General features: G+C 42.8%; 1 long non-coding RNA gene across 2 annotated transcripts; it reads right to left on the bottom strand.

Moving 5' to 3' along the window:
- Positions 1-22: 22 nt before the first annotated feature.
- LOC117526501 lies at positions 23-14,069 on the bottom strand. Of its 2 annotated transcripts, none has more exons than XR_004565309.1 (2): positions 9,703-9,715; positions 23-109 (listed from the first exon to the last, which is right to left on the bottom strand). It is a non-coding gene; the product is annotated as an uncharacterized LOC117526501 (long non-coding RNA). The 2 variants fall into 2 exon arrangements; XR_004565308.1 differs by lacking the exon at positions 9,703-9,715 and adding an exon at positions 14,057-14,069 and having other exon boundaries at positions 24-109.
- Between the last annotated feature and the right edge of the window lie 2,072 nt (positions 14,070-16,141).

The raw sequence follows: 16,141 nt of genomic DNA, 5'->3' as shown, positions 1-16,141 counted from the left end.
CCGAACGTTCTTGCAGTTTTTCGCCGTGATGGTTTAAAGACCATAACGGCCATTCTGATGTTTGAGGCCAGTATATAAAACCAGCACATCATTTTACAGCAGCCCCTCCCTACCTCCACACACACACACACACACACACACCACGTTCGAGATACATACTTGTACTCTCCAGAACTTTGGTTTTAATTGCTCACTGTAATTAATTATTTTGCGGTCATTCCAGGCCCTTTGTTGATCTGCCTTTAAAATACAATAAATGGTTTATATTTGAACTATATTGTTTCCATTAATTTTTTTGGAGCACTGTTTGATGAATATAACTTTCTGTTTTGATGTCACTGAAATCAGCTTTTTTTGTGCACAGTGTAAAGAACGGAGGGTGCACAGGTGCGTGTTTTATTGCAGTGAGGCAAAGAAAATATATATTTTTAGTTGTTTTTTTCTGGGTCTCAGAAAATGAAAACAAACATTCCATAACCACATCAGCTTATAATTCAACACCACTTTACTCAGCTGAATTTCCACCAGCCAGCAGACTCACTGCTTTCTGTTTATTGCATTTCCTTCATATTTTGTGTGAATGTCACACCTCCACCTGTCATGATGCAAATCTTAACCACAGCATAATGATGATAAATAATTAAGGAATAAAACAAACGCAGCATACATCTGCACACATTCAGCTATTTATTTTAAAGTTGCTAATGAATGAGCATTTGTATACAAATACAGTAGTGTTCAGAATAATAGTAGTGCTATGTGACTAAAAAGATTAATCCAGATTTTGAGTATATTTCTTATTGTTACATGGGAAAGAAGGTACCAGTAGATTCTCACAAATCCAACAAGACCAAGCATTCATGATATGCACACTCTTAAGGCTATGAAATTGGGCTATTAGTAAAAAAGTAGAAAAGGGGGTGTTCACAATAATAGTAGTGTGGCATTCAGTCAGTGAGTTTGTCAATTTTGTGGAACAAACAGGTGTGAATCAGGTGTCCCCTATTTAAGGATGAAGCCAGCACCTGTTGAACATGCTTTTCTCTTTGAAAGCCTGAGGAAAATGGGACATTCAAGACATTGTTCAGAAGAACAGCATAGTTTGATTAAAAAGTTGATTGGAGAGGGGAAAACTTATACGGGTGCAAAAAATTATAGGCTGTTCATCTACAATGATCTCCAATGCTTTAAAATGGACAAAAAAAAAAAAAAAAACAGAGACGTGTGGAAGAAAAAGGAAAACAACCATCAAAATGGATAGAAGAATAACCAGAATGGCAAAGGCTCACCCATTGATCAGCTCCAGGATGATCAAAGCCAGTCTGGAGTTCCCTGTAAGTGCTGTGACAGTTAGAAGATGCCTGTGTGAAGCTAATTTATTTGCAAGAATCTCCCGCAAAGTCCCTCTGTTAAATAAAAGACATGTGCAGAAGAGGTTACAATTTGCCAAAGAACACATCAACTGGCCTAAAGAGAAATGGGGGAATATTTTGTGGACTGATGAGAGTAAAATTGTTCTTTTTGGGTCCAAGGGTCACAGACAGTTTGTGAGACGACCCCCAAACTCTGAATTCAAGCCACAGTTCACAGTGAAGACAGTGAAGTATGGTGGTGCAAGCATCATGATATGGGTATGTTTCTCCTACTATGGTGTTGGGCCTATATATCACATTCCAGGTATCATGGATCAGTTTGGATATGTCAGAATACTTGAAGAGGTCATGTTGCTTTATGCTGATGAGGACATGCCCTTGAAATGGGTGTTTCAACAAGACAATTACCCCAAGCACACTAGTAAACGAGCAAAGTCTTGGTTCCAAACCAACAAAATTAATGCCTCGCAGATGTGAAGAAATCATGAAAAACTGTGGTTATACAACTAAATACTAGTTTAGTGATTCACAGGATTGCTAAAAAAGCAGTTTGAAAATAGTTTTGAGTTTGTAGCGTCAACAGCAGATGCTACTATTATTGTGAACACCCCCTTTTCTACTTTTTTTTTACTAATAGCCCAATTTCATAGCCTTAAGAGTGTGCATATCATGAATGCTTGGTCTTGTTGGATTTGTGAGAATCTACTGAATCTACTGGTACCTTGTTTCCCATGTAGCTGCAGTCTCGATCCTGCATGCAGGTGGCTCAGGAGCTATGGTTGTTTGATTGCTGACCCGAGACAACAGCATCATCCGGCAGGGCCCTGGGTGCCCAATTAGCCCTGTTTAGGGATAGCCCTGCTTTCTCCACATGGAGACAGACCTGGAAAAGGTGGTCTAAACATGGCTTGTCTCACTAGACCCGGTTGGCTCACCGCTGCCAACGGGCATCACTACATGCGGTGCGAAAAGAAAAACAAAGAACCTGAAAATTGCGTGCTGGAATGTACGCATAATGATGGACTCAGACAATAGCGATCATCCTCGAAGACGCTCAGCCTTAGTCGCCAAAGTGCTAGCAGGGCTTGACATAGACATTGCTGCACTCAGCGAGGTGCGCTTTGGAGACCAAGGGTCACTCACCGAGGAAGGCACAGGCTACACACTGTTCTGGTCAGGGAAGGCTAAAGAAGATCATCGACTCTCAGGGGTCGGGTTCATGATTAAGAGCGCCATAGCACATAGGTTACACAGTTTGCCAGTTGGACATTCTGACCGACTCATGTCAATCTGGCTCCCCATCAACAACATGGATTTTGCCACTATTGTTAGTGTGTATGCCCCAACCATGCAGGCCAACATCGGAGTTAAGGAGGCTTTCTATAGCGATCTGCACAACCTTCTACAGCATGTCGACACCCAGGACAAGCTCCTCATCATGGGAGATTTCAACGCCAGAGTGGGCCGCGACTCTGATGTATGGAAGGACGTGCTAGGGAAACATGGCATAGGCAACTGTAACGACAGTGGCCGCCTGCTGCTGCAGTTCTGCTCTGCACATGACATGACGATCACCAACAGCCTGTTCCAACAGAAAGAGAGATTCAAAGCAACCTGGAGATAACCACGCTCCAAACACTGGCACCTTCTGGACTACCTTTCTGACGCGACAGCGTGATAGAAGAGACATACTACATACCAAGGTGATGCCTAGGGCGGATTGCTATACGGATCATCGCTTGGTCCGTTCCAAGATTGCTTTCACTTTCAAGCCCCCTCCTAAGAAGAAAGGCCCACAGTTTAAGAAGCTACAAGTCCACAAGCTGCAAGACATAGACACAAAAATGGAGTTCCAGGCCAAACTAGAGGAGAGACTGGGTGGAGAAGAAGGCCTGCCTGACGACCCTGAACAACAGTGGATGAGATTAAAGACCAACCTTCAGGAGACGGCAGCAGAAGTAGTGGGCTTCTCAGCCAGGAAAAATAAAGACTGGTTTGAGTCTGATGCACAGATCCAGGAACTACTAGAAAAGAAACGTGCATGCCACAAGACTCTTTTAGCTAAACCTGATGACCACTCTGCCAAGACAGCTTACAGAAATGCTTGCTCCACACTGCAAAGCAAGCTCCGCATACTGTAGAATGACTGGTGGCTAGCTTTTGCGGAGAAGACACAACAACATGCCGATGCTGGAGACATGCGCTCCTTTTATGAAGCCCTTAAGACCATCCATGGGCCAGCACATCAAGTGCAAGCACCCCTGCGCTCCTCAGACGGCTCCACCCTTCTGACGGACAAGGAAACCATTATGCAGCATTGGTCAGAACACTTTGAAAACCTCTTCAGTGACAAGCGCACTGTGCAAGAGTCATCAATCGAGAAGATTCCCCAGGTGGAGGTGAAATGGGAACTTGATGACCCCCCAACACTTGAAGAGATCCAAAAGGCCACCACGCAGCTGAATCCAGGGAAGTCTCCTGGCATAGATGGCATCCCAGCAGAGGTGTACCAAAATGGAGGTGAGGCAGTCCTCGACAAGCTTCAGATTCTCTTCTCCAGTTGCTGGGAAAAGGAAATGGTTCCACATGACCTTCGGGATGCGGTCATTGTCTCCCTGTACAAGAACAAGGGCGACAAGTCCGACTGTTCTAATTACCGGGGCATCACTCTCCTCTCAATAGCAGGTAAGATTTTGGCTCGAGTGCTGCTCAACAAGCTTACCCCTACCATAGCGCATGAAAATACTCCCGAGAGTCAGTGCGGATTTCGGGCCAACAGGGGAACCACCGACATGATTTTTGTCCTGAGACAGATCCAGGAGAAGTGCAGAGAACAGAACATGGCCCTTTATGCAGCCTTCATAGACCTAACCAAGGCTTTTGACACGGTCAGTCGTGAGGGTTTGTGGAAGATTCTTGCACGCCTTGGCTGCCCTCCAAAGCTCCTCACCATCATCCGCCAGCTGCATGAAGGCCAGATGGGACAAGTGAAGTACAACGGGACTCTGTCCTGCAGCTTCCCCATCTCAAATGGCATCAAACAAGGTTGCATCCTCGTGCCCACTCTGTTCTCCATCTTCTTCAGCATGATGCTTCGTGAGGCCAAAGAAGACTTGACAGACAGCATCTATATCCGCTTCAGAACCGACAGAAGTCTGTTTAACTTGCGGCGCCTTCTGTCCCACACTAAGATCACAGAACAGCTAATCACGGAGCTGCTCTTTGCAGATGACTGCGCCCTCGTCGCCCATACGGAGCAAGCCTTGCAGCACATTGTCAACTGTTTTGCTGAAGCAGCAAGAGCCTTCGGCCTCACCATCAGCCTGAGAAAGACAGAAGTGCTATATCAACCGGTCCCCCATACAGCATATACCCCACCCCAAATCAACATCGAGGGTACCAGCCTGAATGCAGTAGAGCACTTCACGTATCTCGGTAGTGTTATCTCAAATGACGCATCTGTTGCCAAGGACCTAGACAGTTGCCTTGCCAAGGCCAGCAGTTCTTTTGGTCGACTCTCAAAGAAAGTCTGGCAGAATCATGCACTGCGCCTTTCCACAAAAGTGCAGGTCTACAGAGCCATTGTGGTCCCTACCCTCCTGTATGGAGCTGAAACCTGGGTTCTGTATCGCCAGCAGATCAGATTACTGGAACGCTTTCATCAGCGTTGTCTCCGAAACATCTTCGGGATCAAGTGGCAGGACTACGTCTCAAATGAGGACATCCTTACCAGAGCCAAATTGCCCAGCATGGAGTCTATTATACTCAAACAACAGCTTCGTTGGGCAGGTCACGTAGCCAGGATGGATGATACACGCGTGCCGAAATTAATTCTCTTTGGCGAGCTCAAGGAAGGGAGATGAAACCAAGGGGCCCCCAAAAAGCGCTGTAAGGACCAGCTGAAGAAACAGCTCTCCCTTGCAGGCATTCAGCATCAGTCATGGCAGCATCTAACTACAGATAGACTCAGCTGGCGTTCCAGCATCAAATCCGCCAGCCTGAAGTTTGAGGCAGAAAGAAGTGAGGCCTCACGCCAGAAGCGTCAAAGACAGAAAGAGCGGGCAGCAGCACAAGCCCAGCCTACTCAAGTGTTCATTTGCCCCAAGTGTAACAGGTCTTGTGCATCCTGCATCGGACTTTTCAGGAACCAGAGGGCTTGCAGAAAAGAAACTTTAAAAAAAAAATGGCCTTCCCACTATCCTCGCGAGGACACTGCCAACAACAACAACTGTACATATAAGATAAATATACATTTATATCACACAATTGGTAGAAACAAACTAATTGGTATAATCTATTGGTATATTGAATGTGAATAATCATATTCACTAAAATTGTAATGACTATAAAGCAGAATATAAATTTAAGATGTTATGGATTTATTAAGTGATTATTTATAACTAACACGCTTGTTGTCTGTAAATAAAAATAACCTTTTTGATTTCATTGCACCAATATTTTCTTTCAGTAAACAAATTTATTGCTAATCTATAAGCATAAATCATCACTTAAATTTATAAATACAAAGCTGTTGCGGACTTTCATTATAAACCATCTTTAGTGTAATGTATAATTTGTAAGATAATGAAAATAAATGATGCAGAGAAATAGGCTGCGGAGTGTTGTTATTGTTAAAAAAGTGAAATAACATTTAAGGGAAAAAAAGGAAAAAGACTCAGTAAAACCACATCCGATTCGGAAAAATTGAGAGGTTGCAAGGAGTATAATCAAAGTTGGAAGTGGCTGTTATCTGCTTTCATTTTTCTCAGTAAAAGAGAAGCGGTATGTGCTGTGATTGGGCGGTTTGAGAGGAGACGCTGTCACTGTGCATGATGTCATCATTACAACATGGCCTGTCAGGAGCTGTCCGTGGTTGAGCAACAACATAAACTGACCTCATGGGAGCTCATTTGCACCAAATGCCAAAAATTATCTCTCCTTACAGACGGACATCATTCTGAAGCCGCGAAGGCGGGTTGTCCTCTGCATACCTGCCACAGCACACAGTCCCACCCAACTGCTGATTTAAAATATGATCCTGTAAACGCCAGTATGGACAGTTGCTTCCCCCTAATGGGCAGTAAGAGGTACTCCAATCAACCGGTAAGGACTGATAAATGTCCAGTAAGGACAGGGGGCTCCTTTGCCTCCGATTAGGCGTTTGGTGCATCGTGGCTCGCTGGGTGCAAACTGCTCCTGACCAGGAGATGGGGAGCAGATTGATTTTCATGTTGGATGTGTTGCTCCTCACTGTGGCAGGACCAAAAGCTCCTATTGAGCCCGATCAGTTTTAATTGGCATTCTCGCCTTTGAAATGCAGGCAGTGATTAGGCCGAGACAGACCAGTGCTTAAGCCCCGTCCTTATTATCGCCTGCAGCATGTTGCCTCTGCATCGTGCAGGCACAAATCTGGCACACTGCATCCAGACAAGTAAAAATATGTGGACACGTTCCGACCTGACAGGCATCTTCATGCAACACTTCAGTGTGACGCAGACGCCCCACTTAAATTTATAAAGCTGATTCTCTCCAATTAGTGTGAAGAGACGAGAGGGGAGGGCAGAACAGGTAGCGCACCACGCCAGACCAAGAGACATGCGCTGCCTTATCCCGCTCAGAAAGCAGGCCGAGTGGCTCTAAAACATTCAACGGCAGCTTCAGGGTGATTCTGTGTGTCAGAAACTCTCTGCTGATCACGTAGGCCTCCTGCACTTTTCACGAGACGCCCCTGTCATCCATTCAAGTTTAAAGAGTGTTTGAGGGTACGAATGAGGATAAAGTTGTGATGAAAAATAGAACGCAAGGAATAAAGGAGTGACCTCGGGAACATGAAAAGACTGAGGGATTGAAAAAGTGAAAACGGTAATGACTTTGATGAGTTTTAGGGGTTCAAGTGACAGACAACTCAATGAAAGATTCAAACTAATAAGACTCTGGAGTAATTCAGCGCCTTTGTAGCCTCCAAGATGGTATCAGATGATACAATGTGACAGAACTTATCAACACTGTGCAGTCCACAGTCCAAGATCCCTGGCTTCCAGCGCGCTAGATCATCAGAACAAAAGCAAATTATGATCAGAGTTCTCGAGGGACTTTATCCCAGTGACTGCAATCAACAAAGTGCCATTTAGTCTTATAGGAAACATTTTCCAACATTCTACTTTGTGCAAGAACCAATGCCAAAATGGTCATAAAACTTAACAGGGCCATGGTGATGGTCCAGTTGGCATCAAATACAAACACAAGGGAAAAATACTGGTGAAACAATTCAGTCAATGCCAATTTGGGTCTCACAAGAAGGGATTCACATAAGAGTGATTTTACATTTAGTCACAATATGAACACAAAATATACCAGTGGAATTGGGTTTTCCAAGAAAAGTCTCCTGCAATAGACTGGTATCCTGTCCAGGGTCTACCCCATCTCTCAGGCCTTGACTGGTGGGATAAGGTTCACAGCCGTTGGGATACAAACCATCACCTCCTTCGCCTGATCCACCGCAGAGGAACTACATCTGTATATGTTAAGTCTGTTGGCAGTTATAAAGGATGTTGCCACTTTGGTACTTTGAGTATTGATAGATGGGCCTCATCACAGAAAATAGTAACCACCGTTTGTGTTAGCATCATGCAACAGTGACTGTTATTTCCAAGAACAACTAGTGTTCGTCATCAGCGCCACCCACGGGTCCAATCAAATATGGCTGTTCAGTAATCAAATGTTAGGCTCCACAATAAATGGAAGAAAATCTTATTCCCTGATACAGTGCTGAATACCAACAGTGTCGCAATGTGACCAAGACTGAACATACAAAATAAATAAAATAAAGTAATTACAAAAGTGCTTTAAAAAGTGTAGTCTTGATTTTAGTGTTAGATTATTCCATATTTCTCAATATCCATCTGTTTTCTGTACCCATGTATTCCAGTTAAGGTTCACAGGGATTGGTGGGGTTTGCATTGAGTGGATGGATGGATGGATAGATAGATATGTCCAGCTCAAAAACATACAACAGAATACAATTTGGTGATTTTTCCACGTCAATTACAAATATAACACAATGTTAAAATATCCTCGGCCGTATGAGCCTTGTGTTCTTTATAATTTGCAGTTGTTTCATTAATTATTAAGATCCTGTTGTCTTACATACAGTTTGTACATGTTCAAAGAGACCCCTCTATTAATCAGTCAAAAACAATAATTACGTTTTAACAGCATATGCAGGAGGCTTTGCATGTGCATGTACATGAGCTTTTGACAAAAGCGTAAGTTATGCAAAACAATGAATATTTGTAGCTCACCTTCTGTGCATTTGCTGGTATTAAGACAAATTTAACTCCATAGGAAGTTTGCTTTGAGTTAGCAGAACTTAGCGTGCATGCTAACGCTGCAAAATGTGTTATTAGGTTACAAAAAAAGAGCATTTTCAGTTTCAGAAGTGTTTATTTCTTGCTATCTTTTACATAATATATGACAAAGTGGATATATTTACACACAAACAGCTACCTACCAGTCTGTGACGTCACCATGCTAACATCTGCAAAATAAGTTCAGAGGTGTTATTAGGTTCCAAAAATGGCATTTTCATTTTTAGAAGTGTTTATTTCTCGCTAGCTTTTACATAATATATGAGAGACATGCATATAAGGGTGATTCTTAGACTACGGGCACTTATTATGTCCTTTGATCATATTGTATGAAAAACAGAAAAAAGGGGAAATTTCACACTTTTATAGTTATCTTTACAATGAAAGTGTGTTAAAAAATTTGTTCTAGTAGTCTATGATGACTTTTTCACCTTTTTTCAGCATCATTATATGCAAATATTGCCGTTTTGTGCTTGTCCCACACCCAGACTTTTGATCTTCAAAGATAAAAATGAATGGTAAAGAAACGTTTTTTCTAATGTTTTAAAATATCTCTGAATAAAATATCAGTAAAATAATCAAAACATAATTGGGGTATTCAATGTCATACAACTGTTGTGATTTTTTTAAACAAAATGTAGTTGTCCCACACTATTGCCGTAATTTCCACCACAACACTGTAATGTCCCTTTAAACAGTTTGTATGAAAGATTGTTTGGGTAGTTTCTATGGAGATAAACAGTGACATCAGAGCACATGTATATAGCGCCAAATCACAACAAACAGTTGCCCCAAGGCGCTTTATATTGTAAGGCAATGGTGTGGTGGAAATTACATTTACAAGGCCAGTAGTGCCCGTAGTTAAAGAATCACCCATAAACACAAAGCAAAGCGGTTTTGAAGAAACCAGCCACTGACGTCACAATGCAGCTCTGCTCTGATTGGCTGTTATCCCCCGCCACTCAAAAACAAAGTGGAACAGATTCAAACAGAATGCAAGGTTAGCCATCTTTGAACTTGTCCAAGGTCTGCGTCCCAAGAATGCTCCCTGTGAATTTGAAGACTCTGGCAGTAACAGAACTGGACTTCTGCTGAACACAGACAGATGGATGGATGGATGGACAGACAGAGACAGACAGACGGACGCCAGGTCTTCACAATACCCGATGGCCCAATATGTTGGCCTCAGATAACAAGTTACTTTGTGTTATTATGTAATATCCCATAGATGTGTCTGCCACCTGCTGGATAGTTAGTGCATGTGTGATTGATGATGGATTAGGAGCAGGTGTGTTTGTCAAAGAAAGGAAACTGACCCTTTCTGTCATGTTGCAAATGTTGTAACAGATGAAGCTGCTTTCCGTTAGCCCTACCCCACGGCTGATTTGGAATCGATACAAAGTGCACGCCCGAATCTTTCACAAGATACAAAGATAAAAAAAGAGAAAAATCAAAAACAGACTTTACAAATGACAAGATCAGCGCCTCATTTTGCAGGTCCAGGATGCACGTACTTCCACCCGGAACAGAAATGAACATGGCATCTCATTCTTCCCCAGATCACCTGAATGCTCATGATCTCACTTTAATTACTGTCTAACATATCCATCGTTACCGGCAGAGCTGCAGAGGTGAAGGCAGGATGGACGAGTGGTGCTGAGGACAGGAAAGATTTGGACCTAATGGGGCTGTGGTGTGTGATGACACGTGTGCTAATTGCAGCCATGGCTTTGTGTTGGGCACATGGATGGATGTGGGATGAAGCTGTAAGAGGCTGGGGGAGAGGAAAAGAGATGCTGAGCCACGTGAATGCCACATGCAGTAATGAGAATCTGACGAGCTTCACTTCTCAATAACCCTGCAAATATTGGGAGGGGGGAAGACCCAGGAACAAAGAGGTTTCATTACACAAGAATGTTGGACAACCATATGCAAAGTTAACCGAGCCGGGCTGCTTCCACATAACCGCAGATATGCAAACATATTTTTCATGTCGACATGAAGACAAATAATAGAGGGCAATGTACATGCAAACACGGTAATCAAATCAAAACATGTGCATTAATTGTCCTGACAATGATAAATCAGCACTACTAAAATTAAATATTGTAAAATTACATAAAGCCATACAAAAAAAAAAAAAATCTGAAATATATAATATATGCATACAGCACCTGTTTGTACATATTGTATTTCTTGAAGCTGTAGGCCATAATTATCAAAAAAATAAATAAAAAATGTAAACATTTTGGTTTATGTTGTGAGTCTAAAATATATAAATATTTCACTTTTTGAAATATCTTACAAAAAATATTGGACTTTTTCACAAAATTCAATTTTTTTTAAAGCTGTAAATTTGTTGAGAATGCAGGGGTGGTGGCAAAGTGGTTAATGCGCTTGGTTTCAGTTCAGAAGGTTCCGGGTTCAAATCCCACCCCTGCCACATTTCTCCATGTAATGTGGAGTTACATCAGGAAGGGCATCCGGCGTAAAACTTGTGCCAAATCAACATGCAGATCCACCTTGGATTTGCTGTGACGACCCCGAGTGCAAACAAGGGAGCAGCCGAAGGGACTTACTTACAAATCTGTTGAGAATATATATATATATATATATATATATATATATATATAAGGATGATATAGATGTTAGGTTTATTAGATAGTATTATTATATTTTATTATAACTGTAGTATTACAGTTAATTATATTAAAAGACATGCATTTTCATAGGCGGTTCTCTGGGGTCTTAAAGGGGACATCCCCCCCCAGCTTCCAGACATTCAGTAGCTCCACTTCACATTTAATGTCAAAATAAATAAATAAGTAAATAAAATTTGCAGCCTCAGTTGATTTTTCCACCACCACATTGTTCCCATTCTACACTCAACAAAAATATAAACGCAACACTTTTGGTTTTGCTCCCATTTTGTATGAGATGAACTCAAAGATCTAAAACTTTTTCCACATACACAATATCACCATTTCCCTCAAATATTGTTCACAAACCAGTCTAAATCTGTGATAGTGAGCACTTCTCCTTTGCTGAGATGATCCATCCCACCTCACAGGTGTGCCATACCAAGATGCTGATTAGACACCATGATTAGTGCACAGGTGTGCCTTAGACTGCCCACAATAAAAGGCCACTCTGAAAGGTGCAGTTTTATCACACAGCACAATGCCACAGATGTCACAAGATTTGAGGGAGCGTGCAATTGGCATGCTGACAGCAGGAATGTCAACCAGAGCTGTTGCTCGTGTATTGAATGTTCATTTCTCTACCATAAGCCGTCTCCAAAGGCGTTTCAGAGAATTTGGCAGTACATCCAACCAGCCTCACAACCGCAGACCACGTGTAACCACACCAGCCCAGGACCTCCACATCCAGCATGTTCACCTCCAAGATCGTCTGAGACCAGCCACTCGGACAGCTGCTGAAACAATCGGTTTGCATAACCAAAGAATTTCTGCACAAACTGTCAGAAACCGTCTCAGGGAAGCTCATCTGCATGCTCGTCGTCCTCATCGGGGTCTCGACCTGACTCCAGTTCGTCGTCGTAACCGACTTGAGTGGGCAAATGCCCACATTCTCTGGCGTTTGGCACGTTGGAGAGGTGTTCTCTTCACGGATGAATCCCGGTTCACACTGTTCAGGGCAGATGGCAGACAGCGTGTGTGGTGTCGTGTGGGTGAGCGGTTTTCTGATTGTTGTGGATCGAGTGGCCCATGGTGGCTTTGGGGTTATGGTATGGACAGGCGTCTGTTATGGACGAAGAACACAGGTGCATTTTATTGATGGCATTTTGAATGCACAGAGATACCGTGACGAGATCCTGAGGCCCATTGTTGTGCCATACATCCAAGAACATCACCTCATGTTGCAGCAGGATAATGCACGGCCCCATGTTGCAAGGATCTGTACACAATTCTTGGAAGCTGAAAATGTCCCAGTTCTTGCATGGCCGGCATACTCACCGGACATGTCACCCTTTGAGCATGTTTGGGATGCTTTGGACCGGCGTATACGACAGCGTGTACCAGTGGACCAACATTCCACAGGCCACAATTGACAACCTGATCAACTCTATGCGAAGGAGATGTGTTGCACTGCATGAGGCAAATGGTGGTCACACCAGATACTGACTGGTATCCCCCCCCCAATAAAACAAAACTGCACCTTTCAGAGTGGCCTTTTATTGTGGGCAGTCTAACGCACACCTGTGCACTAATCATGGTGTCTAATCAGCATCTTGATATGGCACACCTGTGAGGTGGGATGGATCATCTCAGCAAAGGAGAAGTGCTCACTATCACAGATTTAGACTGGTTTGTGAACAATATTTGAGGGAAATGGTGATATTGTGTATGTGGAAAAAGTTTTAGATCTTTGAGTTCATCTCATACAAAATGGGAGCAAAACAAAAAGTGTTGCGTTTATATTTTTGTTGAGTCGCCCCCCCAGTTCCCATAGCACAAACGAAATATTGAAAAATTGATACATTTTCTGTTGTTTGTGGGGTGTAAATTAGCTCACTTGCCACCCATAGTGCATGAGACATTGTTTATGTGCTGCACTGGGATCAACAGAGCAAATTCACGGCAGATAAACAACAAGATGTATTCATTTTTTCATCATTTCCTTTGTTTTCGTATGTCAGCACGATTAATTTCCTTGTCCAGGAACTTCATCTAGGAACTGCAAGGCGGTGAAGTTGAGAAACTAGAGGATGTTTGTCCTCATGGAAAAAGTGAATGAGAATAGCGCCACCTAAAGGAGAGCAGCCGTTGTCCTGAATGTGTTGTTTGTTATCAGCTGTGTAGTTTTGCTGCAGTTTTGTCTGCACATTTTCCCAAATTTGCGTGGTGTCAGAAAGATGATTCCATATTCTGTTTTTAAGTTAACATGTCAAAAGCAGGCTCTTAACGTAAGATCAGTAAAGTACCTGCTCGTGCACACAGACAGTCTGTAGACTGCCGCCTATGGTGTGATCTGGATGCACACTGCAAACTGTCCAGAAGGTGTCAGTGTTCAGCCTGTCCCCTTTTGGATACAGACTATGGAATAATGTTCCAAAACAGGTTTAGGAATGTTCCTGAACAGTGTTTTGAGTTAGTCGTTGCTAATTTGTAGTATAGATGAAAAATTTATCCCCAGCCATGCATTGTGTCCAATCTTGTTCTGGTTTTATTTTCCCCATTCTGTTGCATATGTCATCTCATATTTGCAGAAAGTACATTTTGAACTGTCACATTCCATCCACCATCCACTAACCATCCAGCAGGTGGCAGACACGTGTTTGGAATTTACACAGACAAAACAAAGTTGCTCTTTTTGATTGGTCTGGTGCATCAAAGCTCACCACAAACTGATCAGTTCATCCTCATTATGTGCTCTTTTTAATTTGGTGTGTTACAAGATGATCGTGCTGATTGTTTTTGAATTACTGTCAACAGAAGGTGCTGAGATGGACTCACTCACTCATATGCACATCTACATTTTTGCTGTTCAAGCCCTATGCACATCCCAGTGTGGGGAAGCTTAAGATTTATTGCATATTCTGTCACCCATGTGTAAATATAAATGTGTAGTTCCATGTAATTTAACATTTTACAGAGAATTCATCATTTCTGCTTATTTGTCCTTTATATGCACATGTACCCAGAAATATTAATTTATTTGTCATGAGAGGGAAGGAGATTTATAGGTTATTGTTACATAAACACAACAAACAAATGATATCAGTAAAATGGGGGAAATAAATAGGCTAAATTAAGTTTTCTTTGTGTTCAACTCATGATATAAATCATGAGTCTTTGCCTAATTGATTCCATTATATTCCAACCTGCCTGCTCGCTCTCATCCATCGCGGTGCTGTTTATCTTCATTTCAAATTAGACGGATGAAAAGCTTGTTATTGGAAGTGAAGCCCGTTAAATTTCACCCATTTTACCAAACACATTAATTGCCAATTAGGTGAAGCACGCTAATGGTGAATATTTGTTTTTGCACAGTAAACTAAAGAGTTTAACAGTGAATACTGAGAGCGGCTTGTTTAGTCAGAAAGCGGCACAAGAAGGTGATTTGACTTTATTTTTAATAGTAAATAGACTACATACATTACACTCCGAGGTAATTTATGTGCAACTTGATATCACTGGTCAGGAATGAACAAGTTCACAAAGTCTTAATTGGGAAATAAATCACACGGGTGCCATAGCAGCAAAGAGCAAAAAGCGGTACCGGCTAAATGAGAGCATACTGATGGTGTCGTAGGGGTTGTGTTGGTGGGTACGTGTCTGCAGAAAAGTGTCCACTCATGCATGCATTTTCACCTTCTCAAGCTCATTAGCGCGGTGTTAGCATAGCCACTGTGCTCATTTAAAACTATGATAAGCATTAAAATAACAAGGTACGAGGGCTGTCAATAAAGTAACGGTCCTTTTTATTTTTTTCAAAAACTGTATGGATTTCATTCATATGTTTTTACGTCAGACATGCTTGAACCCTCGTGCGCATGCGTGAGTTTTTCCACGCCTGTCGGTGACGTCATTCGCCTGTGAGCACTCCTTGTGGGAGGAGTCGTCCAGCCCCTCGTCGGAATTCCTTTGTCTGAGAAGTTGCTGAGAGACTGGCGCGTTGTTTGATCAAAATTTTTTCTAAACCTGTGAGACACATCGAAGTGGACATGGTTCGAAAAATTAAGCTGGTTTTCAGTGAAAATTTTAACGGCTGATGAGAGATTTTGAGGTGATTCTGTCGCTTTAAGGACTTTTCACGGTGCGAGACGTCGCGCAGCGGTCTCAGGCGGCGTCATCAGCCTGTTCAAGCTGAAAACCTCCACATTTCAGGCTCTATTGATCCAGGACGTCGTGAGAGAACAGAGAAGTTTCAGAAGAAGTCGGTTTCAGCATTTTATCCGGATATTCCACTGTTAAAGGAGATTTTTTTAATGAAAGACGTGCGGACGGATCCGCGCGTCGGGACGCAGCCGACGCGGTGCGGCGGCACAGGAAAAACACCTCCGTGTTGATAACCATTTGTAAAATCCAGGCGGCTTTTGATGGCTTTCAGTGGAGTGAGTATATGAGAAATTGTTTAACAGGCAGGACATGTTCCAACTTGTCCTTAAGGCTTTCAACAGAGGTGTTTTTCCTGTGGCGGAGCGTCGTGGCGGCTGCGTCCCGACGCGCGGACCCGTCCGCACGTCTTTCATTAAAAAAATCTCCTTTAACAGTGGAATATCCGGATAAAATGCTGAAACCGACTTCTTCTGAAACTTCTCTGTTCTCTCATGACGTCCTGGATCAATAGAGCCTGAAATGTGGAGGTTTTCAGCTTGAAACAGGCTGACGCCGCCGCCTGAGAGCGCAGCGCGACGTCTCGCACCGTGAAAAGTCC

Source organism: Thalassophryne amazonica, chromosome 15 (assembly GCF_902500255.1).
Source record: "Thalassophryne amazonica chromosome 15, fThaAma1.1, whole genome shotgun sequence".
Taxonomy (NCBI): Eukaryota; Metazoa; Chordata; class Actinopteri; order Batrachoidiformes; family Batrachoididae; genus Thalassophryne; species Thalassophryne amazonica.
This window is presented reverse-complemented; position numbering and strand designations above follow the sequence as displayed.